This window comes from Citrus sinensis, chromosome 8, assembly GCF_022201045.2.
Source record: "Citrus sinensis cultivar Valencia sweet orange chromosome 8, DVS_A1.0, whole genome shotgun sequence".
In the NCBI taxonomy this organism is placed as follows: Eukaryota; Viridiplantae; Streptophyta; class Magnoliopsida; order Sapindales; family Rutaceae; genus Citrus; species Citrus sinensis.
In genome coordinates, this window is record NC_068563.1 from 15,906,345 (window position 1) to 15,929,238 (window position 22,894).

The following is a 22,894-nucleotide window of genomic DNA, read 5'->3' on the forward strand; positions in this document are numbered from 1 at the left end:
TCAAAGTGATTTATTAAATCAAAAATTTTTACTTAGAATTGACTGCAAAGCTGCAAAACATGTTTTAGAAAAAGATGTTCAAAACATTGCATCAAAACAAATTTTTGCACGTTGGCAAGCTATTTTAAGTGTTTTTGATTTTGATATTGAATTTATTAAAGGTGACAAAAATTATGTTCCTGATTTTCTAACTCGGGAATTTCTTCAAAACAGATAATGCCGCCAAAGAAGAATAAAGGTAAAGCAGTTCTCAAAGACACTGGTTCCCAAGAACCTTCCAAAGAACCCCAGTCAACCCCTTCTAAAGAAAAATTACTTTCTTCTGCCATGCCCATTAAATCTTGGATTGAAATGGTTGAAGAACATGGAGCCCAATACAAATCTATTTCTTCTGATGACCAAGTAAAGCAATGGATGAGTTCCATTACAAAATCACCTGAGCTCATGCTCGCCCTTAAAAACCTTTCTCAAAGCCAAATCTCCCCTCAAAAGGAAATTGAAATTACAAAACCCTCTTCCCAAAATGTTGTTGTCTCTACTGAAAGCTCATCCTCCCAAATTGTGCTTTCTCAGCCAACACCTTCAAAGAAAACCTCCGATTGGTTTGATAAAACCCATTTTCAAAACATTCTTTCTTTAGAAGATGGATTTTACCATTCTGATCCTTTTCAAAGCATTTCAAAGTTTTTTCCCAAAGGCTGGTTTTTCAAACCATGGGATTTGACAAAACCCCAGTCTTATTATCAAAGCATTTTGGAAATAACTGAATCAGTTAAATTCAAACATTTCTTTCTTGACAAAGCCCATCCAGAACCGGCTTATTCCACGGCCACAATCCTCAAAGTATTGAGCCCAAATCAGTGGGGTGACCTACTCCACAATTTTAAAACCTTCCCTCTAAATTTTGAAACCCGTTTACCACATTGTCGGACTTTTTCCTACTGGGATTACCAACAAGCATGGTATAACACATTTTTTATCCAAAACCCTAAAAACTCCCATTCTTGGTTATTTTTCTTCAACACAAAGATAACCGTTCAAAGCCTTCCAAATTGGTTTCAGCATTGGTGGAATCATTTTGGCCCAATTCCACAAATCTTATCACCAAACGCTACAAATTGCCTAAACCTCTTCAAAGCCCATTATTTACCCTCTGTCTCAGAAAAAAAGATTTCCCCCCTTTCTTTGCTTTTGTGCAAATTTTCTTCCTACCATGGGTCTGTTCGTGGAACCTGCGTTTCCACAACCAAGATTCCCAAGTCATCCTTCAAAGAACCTTTAAAGTCAAATGGTAGTCAAAATTTGATGAACAGTCCAAATTGACTGTCAACATGATAAAAAAAAAAAAAAAAAAAAAAAAAGAAAAGAAGTATTTTTTCGGGTGGTCCCCTGGACACAAGTGAGAGCGCACATGTCTCTTCACCCGTATTGTACGTCAGTCTGTATTTCTGTATATGTACAAAGCATCTACTATTCAAAGATACGATCCATTTGTTACTGTGCACTTAAAAACCCGCTACAGTGAACAGTTTAAAGATTTTGTATATAAACCGAGAGGAAGACTCAGACTCCTCAGGTTTTTCATTTTTCTCTTCAAAGCTTCTCTCTCTACTTCTCCCCCTTCTCTCTAAAAACCTCTCTCTCTCCGAAGGGTTCCAAAGAAATTTTCTGTTTACACAATAGTTCTATCACAAGAGCTTTGGGTGATCAGACTAGTTCTTTACCTTCAATCTTCCCGTCTTTCAATCTTCCCTTCTGGAAAGATTTGAAAATTTGTAAAGCCAGAAAGCAAAGATGTATGTTTAAATTCAGTTCTTTAAATTTCAATGTAATTTAAATTTTCGTAATTTACTTTAAAGCATTTACTTTTCTGCAATTTAATTTTATGCACATTTAAATTTCAGCAATTTATTTTAAAGCATTTTTCTTTTCAAAGCATGTTAGCAGACTGATCTGTATCAGATCTGCCATATAAATTCTACATTCCTCTGAGGCAAAGAGACCGGATCTCGACCCTCAGTTGTAAATCTTCTCTTCTTCCTCCATTCCTTCAGAGCACCATTTCCGGGATCCGGATCTGGTACTGTGTATGTACCCAAACCTTTAAAAGAACCTAATCTAAATCTGATAATAGCCCAATAAAAAGAATCAACCACGTTCAAAGTAACTTAACTTTATTTGGTAAAACAAAACTGATTTGGTATATCGGCTGGAAACCCGAACGTGCGGACTATTGATCTGTTCTAAGTCAGATCTGGGTCCAAAGGCTTCACTTTGTGTAGCATCGATCTGGTTTAACAACGCCACGTATCAATTAGTTATTAAAATTTGACTAACCGCGTTCAAATTTGTTTGATCATTGTATGACCTAAAGAACTCCATAATCAAAGCTGGTAATTTATTATTTTAAAATTTGGAAAAGCCGAACCATTAATTGTTTAATTTGAGTTTTTAATATTGAAATCCTACGAAAGCACATCCATCCTTCGATCCTATTTCCTTCTGGTATCAGAGCCAATCCTTCTGGTATCAATTAGTTATTAAAATTTCTTTGGAACCCTTCGGAGAGAGAGAGGTTTTTAGAGAGAAGGGGGAGAAGTAGAGAGAGAAGCTTTGAAGAAAGAAATGAAAAACCTGAGGAGTCTGAGTCTTCCTCTCGGTTTATATACAAAATCTTTAAACTGTTCACTGTAGCGGGTTTTTAAGTGCACAGTAACAAATGGATCGTATCTTTGAATAGTAGATGCTTTGTACATATACAGAAATACAGACTGACATACAATACGGGTGAAGAGACATGTGCGCTCTCACTTGTGTCCAGGGGACCACCCGAAAAAATACTTCTTTTTTTTTTTTTAAGTAAATAATCAAATAATTATTTACAATGCTTTATCGGAGAGAAAATGCCGAAACAGTCATCTTCATTATCGTCTCCGAGAGAAATGAAAGGCTCTTCATCATCATCAACATCTTCGTCTTCATATATATATATATATATATATATCCATTTTAAATGCCACCTACCTACCATAACTCACTCACCTTGGATCAACATTTTCTTTGCCTGCATAGCTACTGCAGGTGCAAATTTCAGTTATTGCAAAATCTCAGTGTTGTTCCTCAAGTAAGTGTTTATGACTTAAATATTTGTTTTATCTCAATTTTGTTTTTATTTTTTTAATATATGAATGACGTTAAAATGATGTTGGATGAATGTGGATTGATTTTTAAAAATATACCCATTGTCATTGTATTTTGATCACTGTATTTTTTTTTGTCAAATTTCGTGCTATTACCTTTCAAGATTTACAGATGAGTAAATCCTCTGATAATCTTAAGTTATCTTGGACCAATGTACTTGGAGCTTAGTTTGATTCAGTAGAAGATGCAGATGCATGGTATATAAACTATTCAAGATTGGTTGGTTTTAGTGTTAGAAAAAATAAGCTTCGTCGTTCCAAGTCTGGACGAATTACAATCCGTCGGTGGGTTTGTAATTTGAAAGGATATAGGGCTGAAAGATATTTGGCAAATGATAATATAGTGCGGGAACCACGACCAATAACGCGTACGGGTTGTAAAGCATCGTTTCGAGTGAATTACGACAATTCCAGTGGCAAGTATACTGTGACAGAATTTAGAACTGAGCACAATCATCCGTTGACTTCTCCGAATGAAGTACATCTCCTTCGTTCACATTGGCATGTTAGTGAAGGAGATCTTGCTCAAGCTAAGGCATTGAGGCATATCAGCGTGAAGACATGCCAAGTTGTGGATTACATGGGTGATCAAGTTGGGGCTTGACATAATCTCATGTTCAAGCGTACGAATTTGCAAAATAGATTAGATGCAGATAGATGTGCTGAAATTGGTGATATTGATTCCATGGCAACTATAGCATATTTCACGGCAAAATCTGATAATGATCCTGGTCTATATCATGAGTACACATTAGATGATGAAAATAGGTTAAGAAACTTGTTTTGGACTGACTACATGGCACGGTATGATTATGAATGCTTCGGTGATGTTTTGGCATTTGATGCGACATACAAAACTAATGCATATCAGAAACCACTTGTGACCCTTGTTGGCACTAACCATCATTGTAGGACTACAGTGTTTGGATTTGCCCTACTGGGCAACGAGACCGTTGAATCATACACATGGTTACTCCAAACTTTTTTGTCTACTATGGGTAATGGAAGGCCGAAGTCTGTGATTACTGATGGCGATAAAGCAATGTCAAAGGCAATTAAGACAGTTTTTGTTGGAGCTACTCACCGTCTTTGTTGCTGGCATTTAGAGAGAAATGCACAAGCAAATATTAAAAACGAAGACTTCATTTGTAAATTCTGTGATCTTATGTTGACAGGCATAAGTGCAGGTGAATTTGACCAGTGGTGGTTTGCTTTAGTTGATGAGTTTAAGCTACACGAACATGGTTGGGTTAAAAAAATGTATGCAAAGCGACATAAATGGGCCAAAGCTTTTCTTAAAGGAACATTTTTTGCTGGTATGCAAAGCACTCAATGGTGTAAAAGTATTCATTGTTATCTCAATCGTTTTCTGCAGTACATGTTAAAATTATATGAATTTGTGCTATAAATTGATTGCGCACTCCGTAACATTCGGACCACCGAAGTTGAAGATGAGTTTAAAATAAAATTTAGTACTCCTGTGTTGACCACACACTTACGCAGCCTAGAAAAGCATGCTACAAATGTTTTCTCAATTAGCATATTTCATTGGATTAGGGAAGAAATTCGTAAGAAGCCACTTTAATTCAGTTTGAAGCCTTGAACCGCACTGATACTAACTACTACACGCTGACACAATTTGGGAACGTAGACATAAAGTGGACAGTGGTCTATAATAAACCCACTAACAAAATTGATTGCTCTTGTCAAATGATGGATTCTGCTGGAATCTCATGTCGACACATGTTTCATGTCATGAAAGTGGAACAATTTAGAAATATTCCTGATAATATGATTCTTCATCGATGGACAAAAAAGGTGAAGGATTATACATCGTGCAGCTTAGCCCGATCACAAGTTGATAGTGAGATTTCTAATGTTGCCAGATTCAGTTCTTTGAGCACTGCAACTAACAAAATGTATTTCTATGCGGCAAAAAATGAGCACTCGTATAAAGAAGCTTTAGCTGCGATCAATCAATTGACATCAAAATTTCAAGAACTGTTTGGAGGACAGAGAACTTGCCCTCAAAGTTCTGTATACAATCCACTAACAAAATCCATGGTACTAGATCCAGTTGTGGTGAGGACAAAAGGTGCTGCGACAAGGTTAAAAAAATCCCCTTTAAATAACATGAAGTAGAGCGTTTGTAGACAACCTGGCCATACAGCAAGAAGCTTTCCTATTGCTAGTAATAGCGCGAGGTATTTAATATGTTTTTATGTTTGTCTTTGACTATTTGATCCATTTATGGTCTCAGTATTAAGTTTTATTCACGATTGATTATTTGAAGGAGTAGCGAAGCCAATGTTGCTAACAACAACAGTTGGGGTACATCTATATTAGCTGGCTCGAGTGAACATTTTTTATTCTACAACAGTGAAGCCTCGTATGAAATTGAAACTCAAAATGAATGTGGGAGTAGTTCTCAACCATGCTCTGAATCCACATATCACTTGTGGAATAATTCATCAATGCCACCATCGATGGGAAGGAATACCTTTACATTTATTCCATATCCCACCATGCATTCTGATATGTGGCCTGGAGACAATTCTTTTCACTAATTGGAAAACATGTAATGTATGTAATTGAAGCTTTTCACTATTCGAAAGACATTTATTTAATTGAAGCTTTTTTTAACGATATATTTAATTGTAATGGCAAAATGTTTTCCACAGATAAATCGGTATACCACTTCTAATCACATGCAAAGCTGTTTATCGTATAGATTTATCAAACCGGTTAGCCAGTTTCGAGCAAGAGAGCTCTGGAACAAAATCGGCTAACCAATTTGATGCAATCTGGCAAGTCGGATTTGTTCCAGAGAGCTCTGGAACGAAACCGGCAAACCGGTTGACCAAAATCGGTAGGTCAGATTCATTCCAGAGAGTTCTGGAATGCAACTGGCTAACCGGGAGCTCTGGAACGAAACCGGCAAACCGATTGGCCAAAATCGGTAGGTCAGATTCATTCCAGAGAGTTCTGGAACGCAACTGGCTAACCGGTTGGCGCGATCTGGCAAGTCGGATTCGTTCCAGAGCTTTCACGCCTATTTTATATGTGTTTGCCTTCTACGTAGACAATATGGCCCTTGCCTGGGCAGTATGCTCAGCAAATGTGACATTTGCTTGAGCAAGCAATCCAGCTCGTTCTTCATTAAAGGCCGAGTCGATAAGTTGAACTGCTAGTCTTCCACGAACATCTTGGGAATCATGCTACGCATGAAAAATATTTTGGAATAAGTTATTTTACTTGATCAATACAATAAGGAGACAATGAGTTAACATGTCTCTATTAAAATTTTTAATTGTTACCATATATGATTTGTTAGGAATGAGCCCTGAAGTCTCCATGAATTTGATGATATAGATTCCACAATAAAACCCATTTGGTTGTTTCGGAACCCCCTCACCATACCGAATAGGGAACCAAATGAACCGTGTTGATGGCTTGGCATTTGGAGGTAACTTAGAATGAAAAATGGAATCAAGAGAATGTAACTGCGAAGTTCAAATCAAAATGGCAAATTATATTATTGAATAATAAAAACCTACACCAAATTGAGGAACGACATACACACACGTAACATACTATGCTTTCAGCTTGTTGCTCGCGTTTTCGATTACTTCGATCATCAGGAAGAGGGTCCCAAACCTCACCATAGCCTTCTTTGACATTCACGATGAACAGGAACCAATGAAAGGCATCATCGTTAATTGAAACATAAATCTAATAAAAAAAATTAGTCACCATCGATAATTGGAACATAAATCTAACAAACAAAAATATGTATCTTTCTCATAGAAGATGTTTTACAAAAAGTAAAATTATAATCAGTTGAGAGTGTAGAAAGTAACCTTTTGGCACCTTTGAAAGTCTGGCATGAAAGGTTTTCCGACACTTGCTGCTTGTGCAAAACCATCAACGTCAGCTCCAACGGTAAGTCCTGATTGCTATAAAAGAACAATAAGTAAACAAGTGATATGTCAATAAATGCACAAGTATTGAAAAAAAATCTTATTGTACAGAGCAATGTTTGAAAAATTATTATAGATAAACAACAACTTCAATTCACATAGAAATAATAGTGATGGATACTTACTGTATATATTGTTGGTAAATATCAGTTTATTGGTGCATCACTGCGTCTAACCCGTTCACATAGTGTGAGGTGATTGTTGTGCAAATTTTATTGAACTCGCAAGTGCACAAATCTATTGTAGAATAGATTAATGGTGACGAGTGTCGATCCCACGAGGAGGTGGATTTTAATTATATGTAGAATTAATTTTGTATGAGGGTGGTTGGATTTATGGTGAAAGTGACTTATATTATCTTAAGATTGGAATTGAAATGGCGAGAATAAATTGAAGAGAAATCTATTGAAATGACGTACTTGGGTATCTGGATCTGTATCAACATGCACCATGGGCTAAATTTCCTTATTAATGCCAATTAAATCATGAGGGGGGAATCCACACCTCATGAACCACACTCTAATAAATATGGTGCTAAGGGCTTATCGTGCCAAATAATAATAACCTTGTACTAGGGAGCCAGTGAAACCAGAGCGGTATCTAGACAAGATTATAAATTTACCAAACTAGTGAAACAGCCAGTGAAACTAGTGAAACATCCACAAAAACTAGAGGAGAAGAGAAAATAAATTTACCAAATAAAGCCCATGACACATTTTGAGACTTCACCTTCAACCCAAGCTTGAAAGAAAATTAGGTACTCATAATTGAACTAGGGGCAAAATGGAAATTTATTAAAATACGTAGAAAATACAAGATGGAAAAGGAATTACAGAAAATGGAGCCCAAAAATGAATTCAGAGATATCAAATTAGGGGGAAAACCCCCTTTTTATAGATACATTCAGTAAATCATGGCCATCAGATTAAAAACAGTTTGGACGCTTAGGATTGTGCCACGTCATCAGTCAACAGTACGCGGTTTGACCACTCGGTTTGAATAGTGACACGGTTTGACCACGCGGTTTGAACAATCAACCAGCTTGAATAGTGACGCGGTTTGGTTGAAAATAATCTTGTGTATATGCATGTATTGTACGCGCGATTTTTAGTCCACTAACATACTGCCACGTCACCGATCAACAGTGCATATAAATTTTATCCAATAGAATCGTGACACCTCATCAGTCAATGCCACATCATCGGTCAATGCCACGTCATCGTTCCGTATGTGTGAACAATGTCGTGAACAATATTATGGACAATAACATGGATAATAGCGTACATGTGAATAGTGCCGTACATGTGAACAATGACATTTTCCTTTTATTCTCCTCTTAAGGTTTTTTACTGTCCTGAGTTCAAAGTGATGTCTGTTTTGCCGTCTGATTTCTTGTTCATTGTAAAATGATCATTATGCCCCTAAAATACATAAAATACATAATTAAAATAAAACACACATAATTAAATCACAAGAACCTTGAATACATAAAAGTAAGGTTGTTAGTAAGACTTGAAATATAAAATGATGATTTTCTCCTTTATAAATATATATTTTCTAACACTCAACACACCCTCCAACCAGCTTATTGCTAGTCCCTAGCAAATAAAACGAAAACAAAATTCAAACCCAAAATATTTTTTTTTAAACAATCTTGTTTATTCAATCAGACTAATGATAGCAATCAAATAAAAGTATAAGCATTATCTCCAGTCTAAAGAAACATCACACCCACATAAAAAATCCCTATGAATCAGCCCAGTAGACTTTGTCACAGCTGTTTTCAAGAATGACATGTCAAACCCCAAAATCTCACTGGAAGTAGTGACACTCTCGCTAGGAAATTAAACCCAATAAAAATAGTCACTTTAATGAATGCTGAATTTGAGAGAAAATAATAAAGAAGTAATGTCACACGCTCTCACCAAGATGAAAGAAATATGCCACCAGCTCAGAAATAATACGATTTCAAGTCAAACAAAAATGCTAGTCAACCCAATTTATTTATTTATTTATTTATTTTTATTTTTTATTATGCACCACTACATCTTTTTAGCCCATATAACTAGCTTCTACTTCAGACTATAACTCCCTAAAATCAGGAAGGATTTTTATTAGGACGTAACGTAGGCTAGGGTCATGGCTAACAAAGGAGGGAAAATAAGGAAACAAAAATGTATGTTTGAAAAATAGGGGACTTTTGGAGACTACAAGGTGCTTTATAATTTTTTTTTTTGGTATTTTCTTTTCTTTTCTTTCTTTTTTTTTATTGTATTTATTTATATATATATACATATCCTTTTTTTTAGTACCATTATTAAGAATACATAATTATCCATATTTTCAAACATAATTGGGTGGTGGAAAACGTAAAACATAAGGTGATACTCCACATTGGAGTGGGAAAAGATGATAGGTTACCAAAGAAAAATGTTTTTTTTTAATATATAGGCTCAAAGGGGTTAACTATGGATACTTTATAATAGGGTTGGCTAGAAATGCTCAAACGGATCAAAGATGACCTTTCTATAGTCTTTTAGGGTTCTAAATAATCTTCCATATCTACTAGTTAAATGGACTTCCAAATGTAGCAACACACACACACACACACACACACACACACACACACACATATATATTAGAGGGTTGACTCTAAAGAAATTTAGAGATCATATATAAAATAATAAACTGCTAAGCTGTATGAAGAATGGGCAAAAAAGGTTACTCTCTAAGAAAAATGACAGGCTCAAAAACTCACTTGGAATCTATCATGACATGTGCATTCCTTCAAGCAACTCATATTTGTCTCCAACATTAACATGTAGAGTAGCAAACATGGCGTAACATCACTTAAGACAAAAAATAATACAAATACTAAAATTTGAAATTCATCATGTCATCCAATATTAAAACAAATCACACAATTTTTTTTAAAACAACATTCTACCCCCCAACCTATTCTAAACATGAAAGGAAAATATGCATGCAGAAATGTGAAAATAATGCGGAAAAACTAATTAGAAAAGTTACACTTAAAATGATAGAAAAAGAAAATGGTTTTTTTTTTAACTAAGAAGATGCGTTTCTAGAGGCACTACACTCCATATTCAGTCATCTTCGACTCAAAAATTTGAAAATTATATTTATAAAGGATAAATTAAAAAGAAGTAAAAAAAATGAATATCAAAGCTTAATAAAGAAAAAGAAAATGTCTGAAATTTTTTTTTTTTTTTTTTAACGAAGAAGATGCGTTTTTAGAGTAACTACACTCCATATTCAGCCATCTTCAACACAAAAAGTTAGTAACAATTAGTTTCTACAACAAAAAATTAGTAAAAACTTAACCAAAATTCCACAATTGTCGATTTCCACAATTGTCGACTATTCCCTCCCCCCAACCAGAACGAAACATTGTCCTCAATGTTTTAAAGGAAAGAAGTAGAGTTTAGAAAACATCACCTAGGTGGTGCAACACAAAAGAAAATATTTACAAGTGGAGAGTTAAATCTAATTTATATTTCTTACTGCGGCTACTGTTACTATCATTATTTGGACGCTCCAACACAAAGGTCCATGGGTCTGGCTCTGGTTTATAAGCTTGTAACAGATCAAGTAGCTCATTAGTAGTGTGAGCACAAATAAAAAGTTTTTTCGTTGTGGAAGGAATGAAATAATTTTTTATTGCATGGTTAAGAAATGCGATGAAGCCATCATAAAAGTTATTGACATTTAACAAACCGATGGGTTTCTGGTGAATGTGCAGATGGGCCCAAGATCCTAATGTGATAAGTGCCTGTAGAGTTGCAAGATATCTTGGTAGGAAAATAAAAGCATCAACATGATTAAGCATTTCAGTTATTCTTTCTTGCATACTTGAGACGACTAACTCTTCTCCAGTCGGTGAGTCAGACAAACTGTCCAAAGTTTTTAGGGCCCTTGGAATGATGCCTAACACTTGGCTTCCTCTGACAAAAGCAGCTTCTGAGACCAATTTTGATAACCCTCGGTTACCTCCTCCATACACCAAGTGTAATTTTCTCTCTGCTATACTTCGACCAAGATCTATGGCTGCCTCAACGAACTCTTTATGTTTGCAATAGTTAAATCCAGAAAGCACACAAATGTTCTTGAATTGTCTATTGGGAGTAGCTGCCATTGGGATACTTCTCAAAATAATTTGTGAGTGCTTGACAAAAAATCATATTTAATAATCTTGGTGATAGTGGGTGATAACTCTAGGAAATGAGATTTATTACATCCATTCTAGACTTGAATAAAAGTCATTTAGAAAGCAAATAATGTGTTTTGATTACATTTGGTGACCTTTTGCATAAACATTCATTTTAGTTGAGTCTTAACAAGTTTTGCTTGAATTATAGTAATTTGTGCTAAAAACAGGTTTTAATTTGTAGGTTTTAAATTCATGAAAGGATGTGGAGACATTAGATGAGAAAGAGGAGGAAAGAAAATGGCCACAAAAGAAGAAAAGCACAATCGGAAATAATATAGTATTGTTGCGGATGTTAGAGCAGCCAGTGCTGCAACAATCTGGGAGCAACGCGGGAGAAAATATAGGCGCGGGTCAGCAATTAAATCACGATCTGCATGTTTCCTAATTTAAACACATGCACGTTCATGGGCTTTGGCTTTAACTTAATTTGCAATATATAAAGGAGGCATGTGCCACATAGAAAGCGGCGGAAGGAATTATCATCCAAAAACAATTACAAAGGCAAGAAGAAGAAAAAGATCAAGATTAAGGAGTGTTGTTCGACATCATTGAAGAACCGAGGAGGATCATTAGTCTTTCATTATGCTCAACTCATATTATCTTTCTTCCTTTAATTGATTGGATGTATTCTGTGATCAGTATATTTATGTTTACTTTTCTCATTCAGAATATGAACTGAATTTACTTGTAATTGAATGACAATTAATCCAATGGGTTCTTGACTGTTCTTATATGTGGTTATGATAATGTTGTAGCATTATACTCTAATAGTTTTTATGAACATAACTGTTATTTCGGTTGACCACCCATTTAATAGTTTCAGTTAAGATAGAGCAGCAAAAGGGCATGTCTTAGCAGATATTATTAGAGTATTACTTGTTCTTAAATCGAGTTTCCTGAATTAAGTTAACTTAAATCCCATAAGGGCGATACTTGAAATTAAGTTTTGTGATATCCTAGACATAGGTGTTCACCTTGTAGGGTAGAGAGATTAAAGATCATAAAGCCATACCTTAATTTATGAGCAACTGGTCATTGTTAGTAGATTTAAGGGTATGAGATTTCCAACATGCGATAGCTGCGGATGCAGATTTGTTCTGCCCAGTGCTGCACCACTTATTATAACAACTGGTGCTAATTCGGTAATCAACAGTCACCCTATTAGGAGAGTTTGATCATTCAACTATTATATTCTCAATTGAATATTAGACACATTTAACTTAGTTTATTTTATTACGGTATTGTTTTATTTCCATTCTCTCGCAATTATTAGTTACGATAAAATTATTTGGCAATTGATTGTTTCGGTCTTTAGTTGACTTGCATTATTGTGATTGCTTTAGCATTTTGAGTAACATCAATCCCTGTGGAGACGATCTTGAACACTCATCACTTTATTACTTGTTGTGTATACTTGCACATTGGCGTTGATAATAATTGATTATATAAATCAACCAACAGTGGGTCACAGCTGTGTATGAGGTAGCATGTCAGTGTCAATTAACGTGTAAAGCACATGGCTTGAGAGTAAAAAAGCAAACAGTAAAAAGAAAAAAAATGATAAAATAAAATTATTAAAGACAATAATGCAAATGATAAAACAACAGTAAAATAAAACAACAGTGAAGTAAAATGATATTTACAGGTAGTTGCGACTGTGGCTCACATCTTCCTCTGGTTTTACGTCCAGAAACGGCTTGAACGTCCTCTATGGGTCAAGGATAGGCTTCCCATCCAGTTTTCTTATAAACTGGCAAACAGGGTCGTTTATAGTTAGATTCCCGAGACTATATCGTGCATGCTCTTTCTGGAATAATGGCGATAACTGGAGAATCGCTCATTGCATATATCCACTAGGATGCGTTTCAAGAGACAAAAGGATATCATCCAATGACTCCTTATTCAAGTCATCCCTAATGAATTGAATCTTATCTCCCCTGTTATCAAACACCATTCCAAAATAACATGGTTTTTTATCGCAACTCATTCTGGCACACTTATGACAAGCAACTGAAATTCTTCGAGCTCTTCATTTTCTTGCATAATTTCATTTACCACAACCAGGCATGTATGCAATAAATTTTAAAGGTAACTCACCTGCCAATCGTACTTTAGCCTTGATTAACCAACGGATGTCAGTAGGTATGTTATTCCTCATGAGCAATCGCATGCATTCGAACCGAGCTTTATGGATTGTAAGGAGGGTATTCTGAGGAAGTGAAGGGAATCGATTGTGAAGCTTTGCTAAAATCTCATTTTTGTCCATACCTTCGCCTCAGAATATAAGTTATTACGGGAAACTGAAGTAATCGACTTGATTGTCATGGAGTACTGTTATCCGCCACTTCATCGGGGTAACAAACTAAAGCACACAAACAAAGAAAAACAAACTAAAACACATAAAGAAAATTACAATCGTCCTCTTATTGAATTTACCTCAAGCTCCATTTGGATGTTGTAAACACTTCTTTCAATGTCTTTGAGTTGGCTTTCTAAATCCTCAACATAGAATACTAACTCTGGTGGTTGCAGAGCCCAAATACGATGTGTTTTATAAAATCGAATCTGTCTTTTGAGATGAGATTTTACACGTTAAAGTGGTCTAAAAATGTCCAAGAGGATCTGTTTAGCTATGGCACTCAGGATTAACAATGATAAGAGAAAACTTAATGGTTAAACAAACACACTTATGCAAAAATAATTTCAATTAGCAAAACAATAATAAAAAGAAAAAAAATAAAATAAAATCACCGAAAAGAAAAAAAAAACTCAATTCAAATCTGGTGGGTCACTCAAATTTATTTCGGTGTCCTCTCCATGTGGTTAGTACTCTAGATATGGTTTTAATATTTTACCATTAACTTTAAACGTGACACCATTTTTTGGGTCCTTAATTTCAATTGCCCCATGTGGAAAAAACAGTATGAACAATAAAAGGTCTAGACCATCGAGAGCGTAACTTACCTGGGAATAGGTGCAAGCGAGAATTGAATAAAAGCACTTTCTGACATGGAGTGAAAGGTTTTCTCATAATTTGCTTGTCATGAAAGACTTTCATTCGTTGCTTGTAAATTTTGGCATTTTCGTATGCATCATTGCAAATTTCTTCAAGTTCTGCCAGTTGTAATATTCTTTCTGAGCTAGCTTGCTGCATGTCAAAGTTGAATTTCTTGATGGCCCAATATGCACGATGCTCGAGTTCCACAGGTAGGTGGCAAGCTTTTCCATATACTAGCTTGCAGGGTGACATCCTAATTGGGGTCTTGAAAGTCGTTCTATATGCTCATAATGCATCATCAAGTCTTAATGACCAATCTTTTTTGTCTAGCATCACCATCTTTTCTAATATGTGCTTTATTTCTCGATTGGAGATCTCAATTTGGCCACTAGTTTGTGGATGATATGGGGTTGCCACTTTGTGAGTGATTGAATACTTTGTCAAAAGAGCTTTGAATGCTTTGTTACAAAAGTGGGTACCACCATCATTGATTATCGCTCGAGGGAATTCAAAGCGTGAAACAATGTTGCTTTTCAAAAATCCTATCACCACCTTGTGATCATTGGTTTTGCATGGAATTACTTATACCCATTTCGATACGTAGTTAATAGCAACCAATATGTATTGATGGCCAAAAGAAGTGGGAAAGGGTCCCATGAACTTGATACCCCATACGTCAAAAATCTCAACCACTAAAATTAGATTTAGTTGCATCATGTTCCTTCGTGTAATGCTCCCCATTCGTTGACACTTATCACATGAAGAACAGAAAGTGTAAGCGTCTCGAAATATAATTGGCCAATAGAAACCACATTGTAAAACTTTAGTTGTTGTTTTCTTAGCACTGAAATAGCCTCCACAAGCTTGTTTATGGCAGAATGAAATAATATTCTGAATTTCATTTTCTGGGACACATCGTCTAACAATTTGATCAGCACAATACTTGAACAAATAAGGGTCATCCTAAAAGAAATTCTTTATTTCTACAAAAAATTTGGGTTTGTCTTGCTTGGTCCAATGCTCTGAAAGTTGACCTGTAACAAGATAATTAATGATATCAGCATACTACGATAATACTTCTACACTCATCAATTGTTCATCTGGAAATGACTCATTCAATGGTAATGATTCCATAATTGTGTCAAAATAGAGACGAGAGAGATGGTCAACCACAACATTTTCTGTGCCTTTCTTATATTTAAATTTCAAGTCGAATTCCTATAAAAGTAACACCCAACAAATTAGTCTAGCTTTTGCATCTTTCTTTGTGAGAAGATATTTAAGAGCAGCATGATCCGTGAATACAATTATTTTACAACCAATGAAATAAGATCGAAATTTCTCTAATGCAAACACTACTGCTAGCATTTCTTTTTCAGTAGTTGAATAGTTTAACTGTGCATCATTCAATGTCATACTAACATAGTAAATAACATAGGGAATTTGATCAACTCTTTGTCCTAATACTGCTCCTACTGCATAATCAGATGCATCACACATGAGCTCAAATGGTAAGCTCCAGTTTGGGGGCTGAATGATGGGTGATGATGTCAACAACTGCTTTAAGTTTTCAAATGCCACAAGACATGAATAATCAAAGACAAAAGGTATATCCTTAGCAAGTAGATTGCATAAGAGTCTAGAAACTTTGCTAAAATCTTTAATGAAACGTCTATAAAAACCAGCATGCCTAAGGAAATATCTTACTTCTCTGACTGTTTTAGGTGGAGGAAGATTGGAAATGAGATCCACATTTACTTTGTCAACCTCAATACCTTTGCTCGAAATGATGTGACCGAGAACAATACCTTGTTTTACCATAAAATGGCACTTCTCCCAATTTAAGACTAAGTTCTTCTCGATATATCTCTGCAAAACTAGTGTTAGATGATGTAAACATTGATCAAACGAGTAATTAAAAAGAGAAAAGTCATCCATAAAGATTTCAAGGAATCGTTCAACCATATAAGAAAAAATGCTTAACATGTATCGTTGAAATGTAGCAGATGCATTACGTAATCCAAATGGCATCCTCCTATATGCAAAAGTGCCAAAAGGGCAAGTGAAAGTGGTATTCTCTTGATCTTTTGGTGCTATGGAATCTGATTATATCCTGAGTAGCCATCTAGAAAGCAATAAAATTCATGGCCTGCTAATCTATCAAGCATTTGATCGATAAATGGTAAAGGAAAATGGTATTTACGTGTGATAGAATTCAACTTTCTATAATCAATGCATACACGTCATCCTGTAGTCACTCTAGTGGGTATCAATTCATTATCAGCATTGGTAACTATTGTGACTCCTGACTTTTTTGGGACAACTTGCATAGGACTAACCCATGAACTATCAGAAATTGGGTAAATGATACATGAGTCTAATAGCTTAAGAACTTCAGTTCTAACAACTTCTTTCATGTTAGGATTTAACTGACGTTGCATTTCCCTAGTAGATTTAGCATTTTCATCAAGGTGAATGTAATGCGTGCAGTCTATTGGGTTTATATCTTTGATGTCTGCTATGGTCCATCCTAATGCTCCTTTGTGCTCTTTTAAAACATCCAACAACTTACCTTTTTGTTCGTCATTTAGGGATGCTAAGATGATTACTGATAAAGTACTTTCTTCTCCCAAAAATGCATATTCCAAAGTGTTGGGTAATGGTTTGAGCTCAAGTTTCGGTGGTGATTCTAATGATGAGATGAGTTTCTTCTCTGATGGTGCTAGTTGTTCAACTCTTGACTTCCATTTATTAGTGTCCATAGATGATGCTGAGTCAAGTAGAGCATTGACATCATCGACTGATCTGTCAATATCAAAATCCAAACCAAAGTGAGTTAAACATGTTTGTAAAGGATCATCACTAAGGTTTGAAATAAAAGTATTATCAACCAATGCTTCTATTAAATCCACATCAACAATTCCATCATCTGCATTGTGACGTTGTTTGACAATGTTGAAGATGTTTAACTCCATAGTCATGTTGCCAAAGGACAACTGCATATTTCCAGTTCTGCATTAAATGTGAGCATCGACAGTTGCCAAGAAAGGTTGGCCTAGGATAATGGGGATGTGCTTCCTTGAATCCTAGATTGGTTGAGTGTCAATTACAATGAATCAACAGAAAAATAAAATTGTCTACCTAGATAAGCACATCCTCTACAATACCACGAGGTATTTTTATTGACCTATCTGCAAACTATAACACCACTGGAGTTGGGTGTAATTCTCCAAATCCAAGTTTCACAAATACTGAATAAGGCAACAGATTTACACTAGCTCCTAAATCCAACAAAGCATTCTCAATTGTGTGGTTCCTTATGCTACATGAGATAGTGGGGGAGCTTGGGTCTTTACATTTTAGAGGAATTTTGTGTTGGAGTATAGAACTAACGTTTTCTGTTAAAAATGTATTTTTTTGAATATGAATGTTTCTCTTTTTAGTACAAAGGTCTTTAAGAAACTTGGCATCAGATGACACTTGTTTTATAGCATCAAGCAAAGGGATGTTAACACTTACCTGTTTAAAGATTTCAAGAATCTCACCTGTGGATTTTCCTTTCTTCCCCTTAGCTAACCTCTGAGGAAATGGAGCTTTGGGAACGTATTCTCGTGGGTTGGTTTCTTCTTTCTCCTCCGATGGTGAGTTATCAACATTCACAAGTACAATTTGATTTGCTTTTGTAACCGGCATCTCCACTTTGTTGTCGCCGTCTTTCCCTTTTCGTAAGGTCATGACGGCTTTGACCTCTCCAGGCTGTTGTGGTGAACTGGTACTTACTTCATACACTCCTTTAGGATTAGGCACTGGTTGACTTGGGAACTTGCCTTTCTCAACAGTCATTGTCAAGGTTTGAACTGAAGAAGCAAGTTGTCCCACCATCTTCTCAAGGCTTGACACTGATTGGGCTTGTGAGTTGAAGCCTGCTCTCATCTCATTTCGTAGTTCATCGACAATGCGGTTCTGTTGCTCAATCGCGGAGTGAGTAACATTCTTGTAATTCTGGAATGAATCCTCCCATGGTCTGGGTTGAGAGTAATTTTGGTTTTGATTGTATGGTCTAAATGGTGGCTGAGAGGCTTGAAGAACTTGGGGAATTGGTTGCATTGGTGGAGCTGGAGCTGCTGGTCCATTCTGTTTGAATTCTTAAGACCATGAAAAATTGGGGTGGTCTCTCCATCTAGGGTTATATGTGTTGGAGTATGGGTTGTAATTTGATGGTTTTTTCATTACACCTATGACATTGGCTTGACCTGAGTATGAGTCATGCTCATGTGGTTATGTTGATTTAGCAGCCATTAACGATCAATATGAACCTCATTCACTCCCTTAATTTTTTTAGTATTCCTAAGTGATCGACTCTATTGTTGGGAATTATCCACTTGTCGCTAGAAGAATTCCTAAATCTCTGATGCACTTTTTGACATTAGCTCTCCTCCACTTGTTGACATTAGTCATTCTTGCACATGCGATAATAATCCATTTAAAAAGTATTGGCATTGATACCATTTCTCGTACCCATGATGTGGACACTTCAAGAGTAGCCCATTGAATCGCTCCCATGTTTCGAAAAACTGCTCGTCTTCTCTCTGAGTAAACTCTAAAATTTCCTTGCGAATAGCATTGGTTTTATGTACTGGGAAATATTTATTTAAAAATTTTGTAACCATTTGTTCTCATGATGTAATGCTATTAGCAGGCAATATATTGAGCCATGAACGAGCTCTATCCTTTAAAGAAAATGGGAATAGTCTAAGTTTAACATCATCATCCGAAAAATTCTTATATTTAAATGTTTGATAAACAGTATGAAAATAATTCAAATGATTATATAGGTCCTCATTTTCTAGGCTATAGAATGTTGGGAGACAATTTAGCACACTAGGTTTTAATTCAAAACTCCTAACAGCTGCATTTGGGTATCTTATACATGATGTGCTCAAATTAGTTAAGGGACTGAAATAATCCTTAAATGACCTCTCTGGTGGTGCTTGTTGTTGTTGCAAATCCATTTCACTTTTATTTTTAATTACAACGTATTTGTGTGTGTGAAGTGTTTTTTTAAGTTCAAGGTCTATAGACTCAAGATTAGGTAATAATGATCTTCGACCATGCATGCAACGAATACAAAAAAAATGAGAGCAAAATTAACAAAAATAAACAAGAAGGAGAAATTACGGTACTAACCTTATCACGCTGTTACAACTTTTCTATAAAAAAACACACTTAAAAAAAATACGTGAAATAAATTAACTAAAAATAAATTAATAAGATAAACAAAAAATTACAAAGAAAAATAAATTGAAAATTAAATTACATAGTTTTAAAGAAGAGAAAAAGAAAAGAAATTCTTATCTCTAAATGTAGATTCACTTTTTTTTTCTTTTTTTTTCTTTTTTTTTTTATAAAAAAATTATAAGAAAACAATTAGAAGAAATTATTCAAAAAAATTAATTTTACGAATTAAAATAACTTACCTCCCCGGCAACGGCACCAAAAACTTGTTGTGCAAATTTTATTGAACTCGCAAGTGCACGAATCTATTGTAGAATAGATTAATGGTGACGAATGTCGATCCCACGAGGAGGTGGATTTTAATTATATGTAGAATTAATTTTGTATGAGGGTGGTTGGATTTATGGTGAAAGTGACTTAGATTATCCTAAAATTGGAATTGAAATAGCGAGAATAAATTGAAGAGAAATCTATTGAAATGACGTACTTGGGTATTTGGATCCGTATCAACATGCACCATGGGCTAAATATTCCTTATTAATGCCAATTAAATCATGAGAGGGGAATCCACACCTCATGAACCACACTCTAATCAATATGGTGCTAAGGGCTTATCGTGCCAAATAATAATAACCTTGTACTAGGGGGTCGGTGAAACAAGGGCGGTATCTGGATAAGATTATTATTATTTGTCGACGAGAAGTCAAAACATCCACAAAAACTAGAGGGGAAGAGAAAATAAATTTACTAAATAAAGCTCATGACACATGTTGAGACTTCACCTTCAATCCAATCTTGAAAGAAAATTAACTACTCATAATTGAACTAGGGGCAAAATAGAAATTTATTAAAATACGTAGAAAATACAAGACGGAGAAGGAATTACAGAAAATGGAGCCCAAAAATGGATTTAGAGATATCAAATTAGGGGGGGAGGCCCCCTTTTTATAGATACATTGAGTAAATCATGGCCATCGGATTAAAAACAGTTTGGACGCTCAGGATTACGCCACGTCATTAGTCAACAGTACGCGGTTTGACCACGCGGTTTGAATAGTGACACGGTTTGACCACGCTGTTTGAATAGGGACACGGTTTGACCACGCGGTTTGAATAGGGACACGGTTTGACCATGCGGTTTGAACAGTCAACTGGCTTGAACAGTGACGCGGTTTGGTTGAAAATAATCTTGTGTATATGCATGTACCGTACGCGCGATTTTTTGTTCACTAACATGCTGCCACATCACTGATCAACAGTGTATATAAATTTTGTCCAATAAAATCGTAACACCTCATCAATCAATACCACATCATCGGTCAATGCCACGTCATCGTTCCGTATGTGTAAATAGTGTCATGAACAGTGTTATAGACAGTATCATAAATGTGAATAGTGACGTACATGTGAACAATGACATTTTTCCTTTTATGCTCCTCCTAAGGTTTTCGACTGTCCTGAGTTTAAAAGTAATGTCCGTTTTGCCATCTAATTTCTCGTTCATTGTGAAATGACCATGATGTCCCTAAAATACATAAAATACTTAATTAAAATAAAACACATGTAATTAAATCACAAGAACCTTAAATACATAAAAGTAAGGGTGTTAGTAAGACTTGAAATGTAAAATAACGATTTTCTCCTTTATAAATATACATTTTCTAACACTCAACAGTGATATGCTATCATGGTGAGAATCTAAAACAGTGGTCAATAAGTGACAACTTAGTATTCAATTTTGCAATAAGCCATCCAAACATATAGTACGATAATGTGAGTGCCAATACACCACAAACTCTCCACTCAGAGTCGTGTTAGGCAAAAGGCTCATGAAATTATGCCTGAAGATAAATTGATCATCAGTAGAGACAATGATTTCGCTGAAAACACAAACAAGTAATAAAGTGTTAGCTAATCAATATATATGTACAGGGGAATAAAAAATACAAAGCCCTATAAACCACAAGTACCTTCCGTTACCACCTTTATCAAATGCATATTGAATGAGCTTCAATTGGTCAAGAGAAAGGGGGTTATTTACATAGAAAGAACCAGCTTTAAACTTAGCCTTCGCTCTCTGAGACACTTTATCACAAGGAGAGAGTTGGTATCGTCCCAGCCTTCTGTTCCGTGCTGGTCGTGTTGTTGGTACGCTCATGCTGGTGAAGGTCTGGAACTCTTTCTTAGTGTCAAGTGGTTCAGCTATATTCTATATATATCTAGGGTCAAAATTAATTAATTATCATTAAAACTAAATTACAACTAAAGATAGCTTAGACAAACCTCTCCCTCCTCTCGAGGTATTGGCGTTAGATCGAGATGATGTCCTTTATCAATTTGAAATGAATCGAACGGAGTTTTACTAGTATGTGCAGTAGTCCCAATACAACCCAGCATAACATCAAAGGCTCATAAACTTGCTTTCACTCTACGATCCACGGTGTCGTCATTACTGACCAAAATCATTTTCCTTCAGTTTTTGACATTGTTTTTCCATCCGGAGATGTACGATTTTGACTTTTCAAACTTGAAGGTGGATCAGGAGCAACTGGTTGTTTGCTTGATCCTCCGTGATACTTTGATGTCAACTCTCCCAATATTTTCTCTATGTTTTCCAATCTTCGTTCAATGGTTTGGAACAACTCTTTGTTTTGGGCAACGAATGGCCCAAACCTTTCCATTAGTAACTGAAAAGCATCATTATTCGCATTGTTCCACCCAAGAGGTTCTGCTTGTTGAGGCTTATGAAGCCGATCATAGTCACGCATCGAAACCTAAAATAATTCATAAAATAATAACAATTTAGTCCAAAAATATGGTAAATTGATTTCATTAAAATAGTATACATGTATTCTATACCTTATTGCTTTTGATGCCACCAAGCTTTTTTTGCCATTTCAAGAATCGTCGAATCTCATCATTATTCCACACACTGATAGGACACATTATTCTATCAATAAAAGGTCGATCATATACAACAGAGGAAAAGTAGAACAATTGTCCATCAATGGCAAAGTACGTATGTTATGGACTGAAATAACCAAAATACAAGAAACAAGAAACAATATATTTTTTCTTAATTAAATATGAACCTTTAAGAAAAGAACGCAGTCGCTAACGGAGCTAACTTTATTCTCTTTAAACTTTTGCACACCTTCCCATAAAAAGGTAAAGCACCAACTAGCCCAATTTTTTTCTCTAATTGAATTTGTATCTTTCAATGCATGAAGATACAACGGATTAATGTATA